Source organism: Pyxicephalus adspersus, chromosome 1 (assembly GCF_032062135.1).
Source record: "Pyxicephalus adspersus chromosome 1, UCB_Pads_2.0, whole genome shotgun sequence".
Classification (NCBI taxonomy): Eukaryota; Metazoa; Chordata; class Amphibia; order Anura; family Pyxicephalidae; genus Pyxicephalus; species Pyxicephalus adspersus.
The window spans coordinates 53,393,948-53,413,207 of record NC_092858.1 but is presented as its reverse complement, the minus strand read 5'-3'; the positions used below and the strand labels follow the sequence as shown (position 1 = coordinate 53,413,207).

Sequence of the window (19,260 nt, the reverse complement as noted above, 5' to 3'; positions counted from 1 at the left end):
GTGATGTTTCCATGTCTTTATTATAACAGGTAGGGACAAGGTATCTAATTATATGTCAAGTTACAGGCCTGGACTACTTAACAGTAATGATTAGACTGAATGTATTGCGAATGTGCAAATATTTGTCAATAAATGAACTTCCTAACTGGTATATTTAACATTTTAAAGGATCCTTGGTTTAAGACTGAAAAAAGTTTCCAGATTTGCTAATACCGACTCCACTGTTTCTCAACTTTTTTAACATGGGGGTAACTTTCAGGTCTTTAGGGAACCCCTTCTATAGTTACTATATTCACAACTCACAGTACATTAAGAATGCCTTTTTAAATTGTTGGCCGTTGAGAAAAATATCACCCTTACAGATAGTCAAAAATTACATTGGTGTGAGTTAAACAAATTTAAGAGTCAATAATTGCTTATTGCTCAACAAACCCCTAGCAACCTCTGGAGAAACCCTAGAGTTCCATGGAACCCTGATTGAGAGACACTAACCTTAACAAGTGTTAATATTGTTAAAGCCACCAATATCTGCCACCCGTGGGAAGTGGACAATCTGCCCCTGCTATAGTGGATGAGGAAAATTTAATACTGGGAAATCTGTAAATCTATAAATTCAAGTTAAAATGTTATTTAGATCTGAGCATGTAAATCACTTATGTATTCAAAGAACAAAAATAGCTTTAAATAATTCATTTACATTTATTTTCATAAAACTAAAGTTGGATTGCACACAAACAAACATTTATCATGTGGTTTGCTTCTATGATGTAGCTCAAGGAGAATATACAAACCATTTATACATTTAAACAATATATATTTTAAACAAATCAAACTTGATTCATAGGATGTCTGTAAAAATGTTTTCATTTTACACTTGTTTTTAATCATGTTGTAGGATTCAACCTACGCGGTAGAGATATAACTGTGGGTGTAGTGGTAAATGGTTAAAGGGTATGTAAATGCTAAAAATGGCATTTTCTTATTTGGTCTGTTAAATATAACATTAAAATATTTTTTATATTTTTATAAAATGTGCAAAACATATTTTCATCTAGCCAGAAACTTTGTCAGTTTATATCTCCCTAAGAACTTTAAATTATAAAAATTCTTCCCTCTATATTATGGTGCAAACGAAAACAGGGTTGTTTTTGCAGTCTTTTCATACTGTGGCAAAGCTACTTCTTCACAGATAAAGTAAAGTGAGCATTGCCACCCAATGTCCATTGAGCAGGGGCAACTATAAAAGCTCAGAAAAAAATGATATATTATATCATCCACAGGTATATTCCCAACAAATTTTCCCCTACAGAAAATAATTTTGTTATATGACAAAAATAATAAACTTGTAATAGTATTTCCAACATAATGTTTTTATTTTAGTAACATTGGCAAGTAAACTCAAAGAAGAATCTTAACTCTAGTACTTAAATTGTAGGTTTTTTAGTTTCTATTTATTCACCTGTGCAGATGCTTTTACAGTGATGCTTTTATTTTAGTAGCAAGCAGATAACACATTGATCCCTCTAGATAAAATTAGCACTGACATTTTTTGAACCACACTTGCAACTAATGTCAGGAAGGTTTAATTAGAGAGATACAAACTGTAAGCAGAAACAAAGAGTGGAATCACTGGAAAAGTAGGAAGAATGATTCCTGGGGTCTTTAAAGACCTTTCAGCTAAATTGAATTTTAGGAGCGACGTGTTCCAGTAAGAGGAGCCTGTAACTCCTTGGTTCATTTTATTGTTGGCTGTGAAAGATTTACTCAGTCTGTTCAAATCATTAGAACTCCCCATCCTAAGCTTTCATTAAATTTGAAGCAAATGTCAGCATCAACTAGACGTGTTTCAAGATTGCAATAAGTAGCTGCCTTCTGCTTACAAGCTTGTAAGCTTTTGATAACTTTTAACCGGATTTGTATTTTCTTTTTCCTTGCAAAGGGCTTAATTTTCTCAGGCTTGCCAGGAACATAATGAGACTCTCTAGCTGGACTAGACTTATAATAAGGATCAAATAGTGCTAGGAAATGTTAGCCATTCTTAAATTCACTTATTTAGTCAGGGATGTGCAGAATGCACACGTCCAAATGTCTATTTCTGGTGTCCAGATAAATAACACATTATTGTTCTCAGTGGCAGCAATTTTTCACAGGATGAGAATTTCATTACAGAATTTAAATTGTGATACAGAAAAGTTTTCAGTGTTGGAAGCCTAATACAAGAAATATATTGTTTATAGATCTTCTAAATAGTTTTCTGACTTGTGTGCGACAACTATTGTCTTTAAGCTGTATTTCCGCCTAATTTGCTCTTACATTTATTATGGCGCAAACCCTTTATACCTAAACAATGCAATCTATGTAAATGGTCCTTCTGTATGATTGGAAAAAGGAATTTTCAGTAAACAGAACAATTTCTTTATGTGATTTCCATCTGCTAAATTTTTTTTAGTCTTAGCTCTTGAAGTTGAATTATGTTGCATTCAAATGAAAACTACAAAAATATTCACATTATATCAAATGTATTTTTAATTAGTACCTTAGTCTCTGTTTATTCCAGCCCCCTATGCAACATAATTCACACTAGAAGTGATAGGATGAAGTTTGCTAGCCAATCAGGATTTATTTATTGCATTGAATGCAGGGAGTTAGCCAGTAGAAGGGTAGAGTAAAGGAATGACTGCATATTGTGGTATTGCTTCTTTACTATCCACTTACATACTGGGGAGAACCTTTATCAAATTTACAAAACCCCAATGGTACCAAGTTTATATATCTGTGTTTGAATTTGGGATATGGAATCTAACTGTAAAATAGGTGGTGGGACTTTATATGCACATATACAAATATAGTAAATAAAAGCTTATCTTTTTTAACACATAGATAGAAAAACATAGAATATAAAATAGTAATATATATTACAAAGCCGGACAACTTTCCATATATAAAGGACTGGGTGCCAGCACATGTAGTCTTTGATTTTTAATTTAATTGAATCATACCATTCTAAAAAAAGAAAGTACCACCGTGTCCAAAGTGTCCAAGAGAAGAAATATGGAACAATAAAAAGCAGAGTAAATAGAATGATCAAGTTTCCAAATGAGAAGATTGTCTTGATTTATTAAAACTCTCCAAAACTATCATTAGAGAACCTGGGTGATCCAGCAAACCTGGAATAGATTTCTTAAAAATCATTTGATAGCAGTTGGCAAAGGGTTTTAATCCATTCCAGTTTCTCCCATGATAGTCTATCTTCACCAGTCTTGGAGAGCTTTACTAAATTAAACTCAACATGTAGCGAGATTAGTTTCCGGGCTTACAAAACTTTAGGAAGGTGAGATCAGATCCTGGGAGTTATGAGAAGCCCTGATTTAAAACCTCATTTAAAAAACATTTTGTTTGTTAGGTAAGACATTTTCCTATTTCAGATATTTAGTTGTTTGCATTCACTTCCAGTTTTAGTCACCCTGAATACTTGCATACTAATTAGTGAAGAATGTTAGGCTATTATATTTAATAAACACATTCCCTGGGGGTTTGAGAAAGAAAATCTAATTTATTCTTTGCTCAACATACGGTTTTATTAGTTTTTGTAAACTCTGCTACCCCGGTTGCTGCACCAAGTTTAGGATTTTTTGCCTGCTGCTGCAATTTAGTATATCACAAACTTTCAGATACAATGTCAATTAAAAAAATGAAAAAAGATCCCTGCATGTTGTCCTTGAGAGGACTCAGAAAGTTAACAAAATTTCGCTTGACAGGTAATAACACTAAAGTTGCTGATTGCGAACAGGTGTTATTTACAGTTATAATCTAACACAGATATATAGCTAATGTAATCCATTGAAATAATGATTTTACAGAAATAATTTACAATATCTTTTCTGTGAGGAATTGTTCATGCCACTTCAACCTTGAGATCAACATACATTTAAACAAAAAAACGTGTTTAGCATATTTTAGTTCTATATTGCATAATTTCAATGCTATATTGCATAAAATCTATGAAAATGAACACTATTGACGCATGTATAAAGTTCAAAGTGTGAACAGGCACTGTGGATAATAAATTGAATCATCTATTGAATTTAAAGTCCTTTGTAAGAAGATAATCAAAGATGTGCTGAGAAGGATGTCTTGCAGTCACAAAATATGGTACAATATGAGTAGATACACACAGCAAATAACTTGTCACAACATCCAACCTGTGAATGTTAGCTATGACGCATGAAATCAGTCATTGACTTGGATGACCATTTAATTAAAGCTGAAAGTTCACTAACAGCACAATGAAACAAAAGCTAATGGCTTCCCCTTATCAATCAAGTCTTTTAACACAACTATGTCACAATTCCTGCTCTCAAATAAGTAATTCTTGAATTATTAAATAACGAAGTAATGCCATTGGAAAAAAAAATAACATCGTAAAAAGCACAATTGTTTTGGAAAATGCTGCCGTGCAACCAAGATGCATGATCCTATTTTGTAAAGTCATGTGAATGTAGATAATAGTAAGGAGCCATGCACAGAGTCTATAGATCTGCCTTGTGCTTACCAGAGCAGCCCCATGATAGGCTTTTGCTGCAGATGGCTCCCAGGTTGCAACCCTTAGATACACCTTGAATGCCAATAGCTGGCAAAAGAGAAGCAAGATACAGAATTTTAACAAACGTTGTGGTCTGACTGGCCTGAGGTTAGCACAGGAAGATAGCAGGGAGAGTTGAGAAAAGGGTAAATGTTTTTACGGGTATTAGGAGCTGCAAAAACGATCACAAGTACAGGAGACTTGATCCATATCTGACTATATTCAAACAATTTCAGCTTCATCATAAAACATCAGATGTTTTTTCCTGCTTGGGTCATAAAGGATTTTACATTTGAACTGTTAGAGCCAGATATGTTGTCTGTGATCCTGCAAAAGAGTAGCAAAAAGGAAGGAAAGGGTTAAGTCTCATCTGATTTTCTAGCTTGACTTTTACTAAATATACTATGGTTCATATACAGGCAGCAAAGAAAATGATCCGTTGACATAGGTACTATTGTAGGAGGAACATAGGATCGGTAAATGCACACATAGTACCAAACATACAATAGGAAACAAGACTTTCTACGCAATTTTGATCACCCGTGAGCGTGCAGCAGAGACAAACAAGTTCACATGCCACCACAAAATCTATGAAATAGGGCATCATACAGAAGCAATGTGTTAATGGCTACATTTTTACTATGCAAGAAGTCTCCCTGGCGTGTATTACACAAGGATGGGTATCTTGTCATTGGTTAGGAGGGATTCTGGAAAAAGCAAAGTTTGTATGAACAAAAAAACAAATCCCGCAATAGTATTTGCTCTGAACCAAATACCTATTATTTCATGGTTCATTTCCCCACCAGATGATATGTTGTGGAAACTAATATTATTATTATTACACAATAGTTATATTCATTATATTTCCATATGTTAATGTCTTTATGTATGCTAATGTATGCAAGTCCCTACTACAGTCCTGGGGCAATTTTTTGGGGAAGCCAAAATAACCTAACTGAATACCCAGAGTACCCAGGGGAAACCCACGCAAACACTGGGAGAACCTGCCAACCCCATGCAGATAGTGTCCTGGCAAAGATTCAAAAATGGGACCCAGCACAGCATAGGCCAGAGTGCTATCCTCTGAGCCACCGTACACATACTGTATACACTATCTTTGAGCCCTAACATAGATAGGCCAGTTGCTATACAAAAGGACTTATAACATCTAACAAACCTAGACCAAAATTTATAACCATTACTTTATATCATTACTTGCCATCCCTCATCCCTTATCAAATAAAAGTACAGAGGCAACACAGACACTCAGAAAATGTGCAACTGTAATGCGCCTGGGCACACAAACCACAACCAACTCCAGATATCCTTCAATCAGGCTTTATTCAGTGTCATAAAGCACAGTAAGGGTTAAGTCCAAATAAGCAAAGTACAAATGGATAAGGCAAAGACAGGTCAAGAACAATCTGAGGCAGAATGCTCAGTAACAATCCGAGGTCAGGGCAGGCAGAGTTCAAGCAGAGTCAACTTCAGACCAGGTCACTAAGGAGATGACAAAAGCAGGTAAACTTAACCAACACAATGACACACCCAAGCATACTGAGTTCACAGAGGCTTATAGCGGGCAATGGTGTACAGGACAGGCTCTCCTTAAATGGCCAGAGTGACCAATGGCCTTGCGCCACCTGGCGCCGTCTGATAGAAGACTAACTGAATCGGCCGCAGGGACATCAAACTAACTGTGTCCCGCCCCGGGGTGAGGCAGCCGAGTGCCACGCCCTCGGGGGGTACAAGAGGGACACATTGTAGCACGCGCACCTCTTCCCACAGCACCCCTAGGACTTGCACTACTTTGCACATGCAAAGGAGTGCTGAGAGCAGGATATGCAGTAACCACATCTGAAGGGATGCAAGGGATGTTGCCTGGCTGAACAGTAGTTTGGCCAGGACGGATCCCTCCGCCTGCAGAGAGAGACAAGCTGCAAGTAGAGCAGCAGCCTCGGCCATGCTCCCTGCTACAGCGGCGTCTCCCTCTGTGGCTGGGATCCCCAGGGACACCGTGGGCTCGCAGGATGGGTAAGTCCCTTACAGCAACTACACGTTATAATTAATTGCTCTAATGAATATGAGACCTAACGTGTTTTATGAACACACTATATATTGGAAATGTCCTGAGCTGGACATTTCATACCTTCTAAATATTTTCTGTAGGGATCTATGGGGCCATTCTAGTTTATATACTTCATGATAGGATGTATCCCCATCTATACACAAATGTAATCCACATTGTAATTTTTTCAGTTGTTTTTACCTATTTGTTGCAGGGGATAAATATGATAAGTGATTTTTTTTGAGGTTGCAATGTCTGGATTTGGTTTCCTTCTAGATATTATTTCCATCATTTTGATGGAATGTCAAGCTTCAGTTTAACATAAGGCATGTTAACAAGGTCTGTTAAGCAAAATTATCATTTATGACTGTGTTTCTCCATAAACAGGGTTTCTCCAGAGGACGGTAGGGTTTTTTTGAGCAATGAGCAGTTTGTGTCTTTCAGGTTAAGTTAACTGACACCAAGGATCTTTTTGGCAATGTGTAAGGTTGACAGCCTTCCCACTGGCCACCAATGTAAGAAGCATGTGGATATAGTTGTTATAGAAGGGGTTCCCTGAAGACCGGAACGTTATTTAAAGGGTTTCTCCATGTTAAAATTTGAAAAACACTGATTTATGGTTTTACTGCTTGGGAGCTCATTCAAAGTGGAATTAAACTTGTTTTAGGTGAGCTTTTTTCTAAAATCGGCAAGTTTGCACTGGCTGCACGCTGTATGGTGCATGCATTGTGCAGTGTAAGCAAAAGAAAAAGCCACTAGAATCAGGGAAAATATTTTTACATCAAATGTTTGTAATACATCACTTTATGAAATGGAGCTATACTGCTATAAGTTAATATATAAAGCGCGTGTGCCTATAAATATATATAAAGCATAGCAAAAAATGAATTTGCAACATTTTATGAAAATTTGTATATAACATGGTAATATTTAAAAAATAAAATGGTAAATCTATGTTTTCTTAAACATAAATTTGTCTGTGTAAAGTACTAAGTGTACTTTTGTTATTTATGTTTATTTCATGTGTGCCTGGTTTCTTCTGTTTAATAAAACATTTGTCATATATTCGCTATTTATCTAACTATCACTAACTTTTTACAAAACAAAGAAGCTTATACCTGAAGTTTGAGCTTCCGCTGATAATTCCTTTTAGCTGCTTGTGCCTATTATTTTATAATTAGTTGTAGAGCAGTAGTGTTAGCTGTGTATAATTATCCTAACTATGTAAACAATCCTGAATGTATAGCAACTGAACATTCCTTGGGGTAATAAAGAAAACTTGACAACCATCTTTTATTTAATGTCTTTCAATGACACAGAGGCCAATTTCTCTAAAAATATTGAAAAAGAAAATGCTGAGTTAATTATGTTGACCATGGTGGCCTCATGTCGACAATATACTAGAACTCAATTAATGAGAAAGATAGATGAATATGTAATGTAAATGTCAAAACTGCTTAGTGACCACATGTAGATGGACTGTAGCCTAATTGTTATAAAGAACTTTTCTCTCTAGGCAATAAAAGACATCTTCGTTTAGGTACATAAAAAAGATGTATACATTATATCAGTTAAATACCTATACTTTTCAATATTCTAAAGTTGGACTGTTTCTAGATTTTCTCAAATAAGCCCATTGAAAGCTATGCAGGTTTCATTTGAAAATAATGTCTGGCATGAGATGATTGAAGGTTTATAGGTTTTTTGTTCATATTATGTATTGTTGTAGCAAAGGAGCTTTCACTGTGATACAAGTTTGATTTTTTCCTCTGTACATTCCTAAAAGGGACAAGATCAGAACAATTGATGTCAGTATAGATACCGCAGTAATCAATCACAAATAGTGATGCTGTAGTATAAAGAACTTATTATAGAAAGCTTTGTTTTTCCCAGTCATAGTTTTTAAGGCTCAAGTCATAGCTAGAACTTCCCTAAGTGGGAAGTAAACTTTCTATAATATTATGGTATACATAAAAGCAACAGAGTAGAACATGCAAACCCATTTTTCACTTGTAAGTAGGTAGATTTTTAATAAAGTTGTAGCCACGTTATGTTGGTTAATTAGTAGAAGACACGTGCAAGTCCTCCTAGCTTTCTAAATATTCATAGATTTCAGCAGGTTTCTTGGCTTTCTATGCCTTTTTGCACCTCCATTTTTTCAAGTGTTCAATATGAATGCTCTGTGCCATTCCACTTTATTACACATAACTTAATTTGAATGTATTTGTTTTGATTTCTTTTTATGTGTGGATTACTTGGGTGGTGGCTGACATCTGGTAAAAAATTCATGTCAAAAGCACTATTAGAAATATATTTATTGAGCAAAACATTGACGTGTTCAATACTTATTTCCCCCGCTGTATATATATATCTATCTATATATATATAGATCTATCTATATATATATATCTATATATATATAAAACAACCAAACTATATGCATCAGGTCTAACCACTGCCCAGCTGAGCACTTTTAGAGATGTGCTGAGCTTGAATATAGTATCCTGGTGTTTCCTTGCTGATATTATATTCATTAAAGCATAAATATGGGTAAGACATACACAGCTATTTCCCAGTAACAACAAATATACAGTATTATTCCAGCTGGTGATGAAAGGTTAAAAAGAATAACATCTAATAGACATGTGTAGGGGGCACATATGGGCAGAAAATATATAGTTATACTTTTTATGACAGGCATAAATACAGTTGTGCAACTAGAAAATAGTTATTGTAGCAACAACATGCTTTTCAAATGTGATTTCCAGGTTTGCTAGTTTAAATCTGCCATTATTTGTTGCCTACAGATTGTAAAATGAGAACAAAATGACAGGACTGCTTCTTGCACTGCTCCTCCATCACAATCTGCAAAGTTACCAGCCACCACCAAAGAGATATTTCCTGGAAACAAGCTCAATCAAACTTTGTGTGGAAGGTTGCAAGTGGTGCATTTTATTTTTTTCTATTCTCTATATCTATATTTTTTTAAATTGGCAGAAAGGTTAACAGCTCTTGAATGCTGTATATAGCATCTCAAAAACCATCTGGAAATGCTTCCAAAAAAATTACAACGTACAATACCAGCACCCATCACTGGAGGAGATCCCTCAAGAATCTTGCTGGTTTTAGGACTCTAGCCCCCTTTCTTGCTGGATGACCCTTATTTCACCAGTTACCTTCCTGTGACCCGTTTCTTTTTCTGACTGATGCCCACTTGACTATTGCCTTTAAGACTTCACCTTTTGTTCCCATTGTTTCACTACTTTGGTACCATGCCAGATCTTATGAACTACCATCCCTGATTTTTGTCTTGCTTATATGCCTCTTGTCTCACCTCCTGTTGCCACTCTGGATCTGCTTGACAATCCATTGCCAGTTTGGCTTGTCACTTACTTTGCAACTGAATTTATTTTTATAAACCCTTTTTTTAAGACCATGATACACAATGGATAAATGCCAGAAATTGTTTGGTTAGATTTATTTTGTCTCTAAAAAACCCTTTGTTTTGTAAATGTCCATGGCCTTATGCCTTTGCAAGCCACTGTTAACCCAGGATGAACATTTGATCAGTTACTTATCTGATGCAAATGGAAGCTTTAGCCATTAAGGTATTCTAGACATAAATATGGAAAATGCCATGGCTTATCTCCTCCTGAGAACCCTAATTACATGGCCTCTTTGTTGATTTACAGACATCAATACATTCTGTGATATTGACCTTAAATGGGTAGCAGATTTGCTATGTGAGAAATAAGTTTACTTTTAACTGACGAGAGATGTGTGAGATCTTTTTTTATTCTACAGAAACATCTTTTACTGACTTTCCTTCATCTAGGTCTACCATAAATCAACAACATGCAAGCAATCTCAATGCACATATAGAAAAACATTAGTAGATACTTTTTGCAACTGCAACTTTTTATTACTTGGATTTTGGTTTCAGATTATTATTAAAATAAACAGGATTTTTAACAGCGCCAACATATTACACAGTTCTGTACAATAAATAGAGGTTACAAATGACAGACTGGTACAGACAGTGACACAGGAGGAGGAGATGACCCTGCCCAGAAGAGCTTACAATCTCGTAGGTGGGGGGAGTCTCCCACAATAGAACGGAGTGGTGGGAAATAGTAAGGGTTTTAAGAGACAGAAGGCAAGGCAAGGGTAGGCAAGTTTGAAAAGATGGGTTTTGAGTTCTCTTTTAAATGAGCAGAAAGTTGGAGCAAGCCGAATAGGATGAGGAAGACCATTCCAGAGAGTTGAGGCAAATCTAGAAAAGTGTTGCAGTCATGCATGTGATGAGGTTATGAGTGAGGAAGTCATTAGTAGGTCATTGGACGAACGAAAAGAGTGGCTAATGTAGTTTTTTTCTACCAGGTCAGAAAGGTAAGTTGGACAAGAACTGTGTAGGGATTTGAAGGCAAAACACAAGAGCTTGTGTGATTCATACAGATACTGTTTTTTAAGGCTGGTAACTAACACTGGATTATTGATTGAAATACTGGCTGGTGTTCCACTCACTCTATGTGGCTTGCATGCACAATTATCCGTGTAATAAGATCCTAGGGTCGATGTGAATCCCAACTGAATGACATAGTTTGCTTAAGCACAATATTTTGTAAATAACTACTGTAAAACATTTGTTTTCTTCTTTCCTAATCCTTAATGCATGGCAGCACTACTGATCTCATGCATATGGTAATACCACATTCTATCTGTAGGCATGAAATGAGCAACTGTTGCATGCTAACATGTAAGCAAGGCTGGTTTTAGGGTAGCATAAACTGGTTGCTTTCCCAGGGACCCCACTTTTCCCAGCATCCCAACTGACAGAATTATGGGGGGTGCACTGAACTGGAAGGCTGTGCATTTGGGGCCTCAGGTCATAGTTGCACACACTCTTTTTATCTAAAATTTCTGCATTCCAGGTGGGTTTTGTGGCAGGCGCAGCACTATGAGGTGCCTTGTGCGCTGTGGCATTAGAAGAATTATGATTTCTGTTTCTCTTTAGTCTGATCAGACTGTCTTTACCCTATAATTCCTCTAATACCGTTCCATAAAAGTAGGTTTAAAGAGCACACCAAATACTTCAAATAACTTCTTTAATAACTTCAAACTTTCTTCATATAACACTGCTGATTCTGCAGCAGAAGGTCTATGTACAAACATATGTTGAATGAGATCACAAAATAATGGTTGAAGTTGATTAGTTTGTTTGCTGGTTTGTTTGCTGATGATAATGATAATGATACTGATACTGATACTGGTGCTGGTGATGGTAATGATACTGTTGATGATGATGTTGATGGTGGAACTGTGAGCAAACACATGAGAGGTTCAGCAGACAGTCCCAATCAATATTAAACTACAGGAATCTATATAACTGCATTAAATACCTTTTTGGCCTTTTGTCTACTTCTATGAAACTCTCTGGCTGGAACTGGTGCTTCTCTCTCTCTCTTCTCTCTCTTCTCTCTCTCTGTTAGCACGCTGAATACAGCCTGGTTTGCTAGGGAATTTCCCCTTAGACACAGTGTAAGGCTGGTTGTGATTGGTTGAGGCCTCTGCATAGTGTAAGACAAACTGTGATTGGCTTATCTCTTCTAACTAGATAATGACTCTTAAAGGTATATTTTCCTTTTCTGCCTATGTTAACAAAAAAATGCATATATAACTGTTATAAACATTCACAACCATAAAATACAGTGATTACTCTGCATCTAGCTTAAACATTTGAGCATATGAGCTGTATAGTGGGGTTATTGGCAGGTTTAGGTATATACAGAATATACTGCACTAAAAACCTAGGACAGGTTTTAGCTGGCCAGCTACAGGTTTGTTGATGACAAGACTAGACCATGCCTGAGTAACCAGTGTTAAAACACTTCTTTGTATTCTCTTTGAAGCTCATGAGACAGGGTGACAATAAGGATGCAGCAACATACAGTTGTCATCATATTACAAAAGCTACCTAAATAGCAATATTTTGTGTGAATGGTGAAGATTTAAGAAAAAAAAAAAAGTGAAAACGAGTATTGATGTATAGCTGATATATTTTAGTGATTTTTTTTTTACAAATATTCATTACATTATAGTGTGTGTGTGTGTGTGTGTGTAAATGTATATGTATGTATATATATATATATATATAGAGAGAGAGAGAGAGTACATTATGTTATTCATTACATGTTATACTGAAGGTGTTAAATCCACCAATATATGCTCTATTGTATTCAAAAAGGAAACCATCAACCAACTTCAATGTTAACTATAATCAGCTGAAAGAGTAATACTATTCTTCTTGTTCTATTTTCTAAGCTAATTATTTTGTCCACGTTTAGCTAACTACCCAGTGTGACTTAGAGAAGATAAAATGTGGGATATTACTTTTCTTTGATGAGGTTGTTCATTGTTGATCTGTCACATCTATGGCCTGATATACATCTATATATACATCTATGGCCTGAAATATCCTCTAGGCATAATTTTTCCATTCCATACAAATCATGGTTCACAGAGTTTTTTGCAGATTTTGGAAGATTCTTCTGACAGGTAGTTAGGCATATAATAATTCAGCTGTTTCCACTGAGTGAAATATATTTTGGGTTAGATCATAAAATGTTAATTTGCCTTTGTCAGATTGTCATTATCAGAATGGTCTGTTCCTTCACTTTTGTCCATTGTGTAAGCTGTAGAATAAATCAGATTGAATGTGACATGTACTATAAGAATATTAAAGTCATGTCTTCATTGAAACCTCTGGATTTAATCACAAATTCACATTATGGGGTTGATTTTCAAAAAGAACATAGGCTGTCCACATACTAAAGTCAATTATCTCATTGAAGGGGATATTCTATTTGATTTTGTGAATGTGGTGATTCCTCCCAGGCCCAATGCCTGCCTAAGGTGCTTGCTTAGAAGAAATGCCTGGAGGGTGTAAATAGGGGCTCCCAACACAGCAATGAGCCCTGGGGGAGGAAGAAGGAGTAAAGTGCTTCGGAGAGCACACCCTTCGAGCCTGCTGAACCCTCAGCCCTGAGTTTGGGGAGGCCGAGGCCCCCCCTGGAAGCAGCAATGCCATACGTCTTGCTATGACCCCAACAACCACAGCTCATCCAGAAACTTCTCCACTTTTTCCATTCTGGTAAGAGAGCACAACAGCTTCTGCACTTTCACTCTTCGGAAATGTCTGGCATTAACCTCCTTCTTGGACACTTGCCTGTATATATCCTCCCCTGACTCACTAAAACCATCCAATCCCAACTTAGCTGGCCTATTGTTAACCTTATTACTCTCACCATAATCCTTCTCTGCTTTTCTCCCTGAGCCCTCAGTCATGCCTGCCCTTCACCTAAGCTCCTCTATTGCTCAATTCCAGGCTTGTCTTTATAAACCATACTGGCTAAACAGCTAAAAGCATGTGCTTGAACTGCCTCTTATGGGGTTCAATGCGAGTAGTTAGTGGAGGAACAGCTCAAGGACAGCACAATGATAAAAACTCTTTAAAGGCCAGTGTGACTTATCACTAAAATTTAAGGTTTAAGTGTTTAATGGCAAATTGATCTTTTTTTAAACATTCTTTATTTAGGATTTTAAGAAGAACAGATAAATGGAAATAATTTACACATGTAGTAGGAAAATTGAACAAGGTCAATATACAAATATAGTAACGTAGTCAAGTGCAACCGAAAGAACAAAGAAAAATTTGGTACTATCAATAAAATAGAAATAAACTTTGCTCCAATATTAAAAAACAAGGGGGTGGGGGGGGTCTAATATGCTTACCACAGATGGTCAAACATTCGTTTGACCCTGAAGAGAGAGGCCCAGGTGGATTCTGTAGACCTGTGAGGAAGAAAATTTAGACCAGTAATACCAGGTGTTATAAAACCTTCTATTTGTACCTCTGGCAGAGGAAGTAAGATCCTCTATCCTCTATATACGTTTTAACTGAGAAGGTATTGTGCTGAAGGGGAAAAAATGCTGGATCATTTGGTATGTCATCAGTTGGCTTATTGATCAGTCTGTATCCCAAAACTGGCGTAGAAGGAGCCACTACCGCTGAACATCTCTAACACTTATCTGACTCATTCGGGAAATACTGATGTATCTTATCTGGGGTACGATACCATCTAGAAGGCAACTTATAGCTGAATTCCTGGTATCTGATGCTGATAAAGGCTATATGAGTCCAGAATACAATCTTCTCCCTCCGGGCCAATGAAAATTTCGCTCCCAGGTCTTCCTCCCAAAATGTAAGAAGTGGGGAGGTCTCACCCCTCCTACCCCCTCACAGAGATTCTGATTGATCAGAGAAAAACAAGGTGCTCCACCCCTGGGGGAAAGAAGGGTTACCCTAAATCGGGAATAGAGGTGAGGGTGAAGGGGATAATCCCCCTTTGCCTAAATATCTAAAACAAATGTCCCAGGTGCAGCCTATTGTGGGGTGCTGTTTCAAGTTGATCTTTTTTAGCGTTAAGGCACTCCAGTGATGTGATATTACCACTAAAATGCCCTGTTTACCCATCAGTCAGAGCAATCACAAAGCAAAAATATTGTGCCGTAACAAAACAGAAATATAATTTTGGGTAGAACTGTAGTTTATTGAATGATAAATTGTTTTTAGCCTAAAAAGTAAGTGAGTTAGTTTTAGGCACTTTACACTAATCTTCCTTACAGTAATAAATTGCAGTTATTTGCTGACAGTTTATTTAGCTTCAAAACAACTTATGTTAGGGTTATGGTAAAAAGTATAATACCTTATTTATACCATAATACCTGTATATTCCAATTATGCTTTGTTTGAACATGATTGGATGGTCGAAGTCAGCAGAGCCTCACCTATTTCACTATGAATTGAAATATACCTTGTGGAGCGATAACTCACATTGCTAAGTAAAGAACAACCTAAACTCCTTTAGTAAATCAACCCACATCTGTATGTAACTGTCTAGTGAAAACCTGCAGACTGTTTGCACAGTAGCAATCAGTATTTGAGGCGTGACACAAGTACCTGCATGCTAGATTTTATATACTAATAAAATGTTTTTTGTACAGGTAGCATTTGTTTGGAATGTATTAAAAAAGTGGTAATGTAGTATGCAGTGTTATAGTAACTAGTTTCTTAGTATTGTTCAAAATGGCCTTTGAATTCTTAGAAGATTGTACTCTTACAGAGTTCATTGCAAAGGCCCAGAGAAAATAGTAAGCCCCACTGGTTCTAACTCATAATCCAATTTGTGAAATCTAGCATAAAGCAGAAACATGTACTGTACTTGAATCACTATACTATATGGATTAGAAAATCTTGGAAATCAAGGCATTTGTTCTTGTAAACAATATTCAGTGAGCATAAGTAGCTGAAAGTGCTTTCTTTTTAATTAGAGTTTTTGATTGGTTGTTTTGGCCCATACTCAATTGGATAGCGAAACACCCTGAAAAGCATGAATATATTCCAAATTGAGTTAACATATCAAATATCAGTAAGCACCACAGCTTATTCAGTCATTTGCACATTTTCTGAAGCTGAAGATTAAGGAATCTGTGCTTTTCTATTCCAGTGCATTGAGTTGAAAAACATAAGCACTCGAAAACAAGAATCAAGTGTCAGGAAAATATGATAACTCAAGTTTTTACCATTAAAATATACAAGTGGTTGCAAAACCATCCATGCAAAAATTCTTTGGTAAACAATTCCAGAATGCCTATGTTCCTGAAGAAAGTTTTATTTTTATGATTAAAGAATATTACTCCTAAGAAAGATATAAATACAGCAAATGTTAAAGTGCATTTTGACAGGCATTACATATAGAAATGCCCATATTAATAAAATTACCATCATTCGAGTGATTTTGGACTGGCAGATACGCGTATGCAACCGTAATGCAAAATGTGTAGACAATCCCTGGATGACCAACTGGGGAAGGTTTCAACTGTCCAGACATGATTTTCCTATCACCTAGGTTGATAAAGCTAGCGTCATGGGTGTTTCAACAGTTCAGCCAACGCATGAGTGCACTGAGCAGTAGAACTGTCTGACTGCCATCCCATATCTATAGGCTTAGGACTGCATGCATATTTTATGTAAGCTCTTATTGGAAAGTAAAGGAATTGGGCCAACACAAACTAATCTGTTATACTTAATAGCCTGCCTTCCTTTTTGTTTTCTTCACGTAAAATTTAAAGTAATACAAAAGACACATACAACAATTTTATCAGGTGGAAGAAAAACTCCACTCCCTCATTCTCTTATTTGTTAAAGAAAAATGAATTCAAACCAGTTTCCTTTTTAATTCATTCCATGATGGATTGTAAAGTCACACTACTCTACGTTCGAATTGCCTGGGACTAAAGAAACATGATTGTGCCTATAGGAGGTGTACCATACATAGAACTAGACCATTCATCTGATAAGCACACCCCTACAACTTTTACTTGTTTTGAACAGTGCCATCCTTCTGTGCATGCATGGGGCCAGCAATGATGTTGGTAGAGAGACAAAAATGTTGCAAAGCAAGGATGGCGGCAGCTTCAATGGAAGTAAATGGTCTAGAACAGAAAGGTAAGCTAATTATGTAAGTGTAAAAAGGTAAGGTAGCATGATTGGCTTAGTGGCTTAGTGGCTAGCACTCTGGCCTTAGCAGCACTAGGTGACAGACTTGGCCACGACACTATCTGCAAGGAGTTTGTATGTTCTCCCCATGTTTGTGTGGCTTTCTTTTGTACACTCCAATTTCATTCCAAAAATCTTTGTTATTGACATATGACTATGGTAGGGACAATAGATTATGAGCCCCTTTAAGGGACAGTTAGTGATTTAACAATGGACTTTGTAAAGTGCTGCGTAATTATAATTTTTAAATTAAACATGATTTATATAGCACCAACATATTATGCAGCGCTGTACATTAAATAGGGGTTGTAAATGATAGACAGATACAGACAGTGACACGGGAGGAAGAGAGTACCCTGCTTACAATCTAAGAGGTGGGGAAAGTATCACACAATGCCCCTGATTCATCAATAAAATCCACGCTCGCTGCAAGCGCGAAAGTACGCGCGGCCATCGATCGCGGATTACCGCTGTCCGGACTCAAGTGTGTACGTACACTCGCCTCACTGCCAGCCGGATTCCAGCCTTCACAATAGGGAGCGTGAATCTGCCAATTAAGGCGATTAGATTTCAGCTGCGCGATTAAGGAGGATCTATCGCGTACGATTTCGGATCGCGAATACGAATGCGCGACCGATAATCCGATTCTGCTTGATGAATCAGGGGCAATATGTCAGCGCTATATTAATAAGTAAAAATAACATATTTATGACGTTGTGAAGCAAGATTTTTTGGCTGAACTAATCCCTAGTGAGGTGCTGTTACATGGTATTTGCCTGGCCTTGTCATTTTAGAGGTATTGTGGGTGCTTCATTTTGTATAGTGTTAAAACACTCCAATGTCAAGGGATCAATCCGATTATATGATTACTTATGTAACCACCTTGGAGAGGGTAACCATAAGGTGAAGCTGCCTTGGGAAAAACTTCCAAGGCTGGAGAGGATACACTTTTATCAGTAAAGCTGGGTGATCTAGCAAACCTGAAATGGATCTGGTCCAGGATTCAAAACATTTGCTAACAAATGACATTGAAGAAATCCAGTTCTGGTTTGCTGGATCACCCAGCTTCCCTGATTAAAGTGTGTCCTCTGCAGCCTTGGAGAGCTTCAATAAATCAGGCCCAATGTGTTGTATCGGCACAAAGGTAGTAATGAGTCGTGATGGTGGACAATGACCTGACACTTGCTTCTTGAAAAGAGTTTGTATTCCTGACAGCATGTGTACTGTATATGCTTGTGGCAGTCTGAGTATGTCAATCCCTGTGCTCCTTAACTAAACCCGCCTGAAAGTAAAACATGGAGAAATGATATCAAGTGTGACTAGTATGAATTGTCACGCAGCCGTGAGACATTCAGCTAGTCTGGAGGAAAAGTTAATATTAACCATGGTAGATAAATGTCAATTTCAGAGGGTTTTGACATAATATTATGTTTATATTAAAGGGAATATTATTCTGTTTCTCTCCAGCTCTGAACCTGCTGGTTTCCTTTTCAGAAAACTGATAAAATATGTGATCATCCTCTGCCAAGGATCTCAATTCCTCTTCTGTGCAGACGGCAGGGTTTATATGATAAAATTTTAATGACCCTGGACCTGCATAATAATGCGAGGCACCAGCACATTTTCAATAATGCTTACGATTCTGTGAAGACTGGCACCGAGTGATATCCCTACAGCTGAATCCTCCATGGCCGGAGAAGCTAGCTTGCAGAAGATAGACGCAGCTCCAGAGAAAGCACCATTATCATTCAGCAGTCGTACTGATGAAACAGATTTATGAATCCCTGCCAACAAAACTATATTACAGACTGTAAATTAAAATGGGGTTTAACTCATCCCCAGCCAAAGGATGCTGCTTTCATTTTTGGAATTACATTTTGTGACACAGCATATATAACTCCACAACCCCTTCACCTTCACAAAATAGGAGTACAAAAAATAAGTTAGGTTGCATTTTGGCTTCTGTCAAAATGGAGGTGACAATTTAACGGT

General features: G+C 36.9%; 1 protein-coding gene and 1 long non-coding RNA gene across 3 annotated transcripts in view; one reads left to right on the top strand and one right to left on the bottom strand.

The window, feature by feature from the left end:
- PCDH9 (protocadherin 9) overlaps positions 1-19,260 on the top strand; it is a 1,263,257-nt gene that overhangs the window by 374,396 nt on the left and 869,601 nt on the right. The window lies entirely within an intron of this gene.
- On the bottom strand, positions 4,783-18,979 carry LOC140321740 (uncharacterized). The gene is made up of 2 exons (XR_011919009.1): positions 18,907-18,979; positions 4,783-4,909 (listed from the first exon to the last, which is right to left on the bottom strand). It is a non-coding gene; the product is annotated as an uncharacterized lncRNA (long non-coding RNA).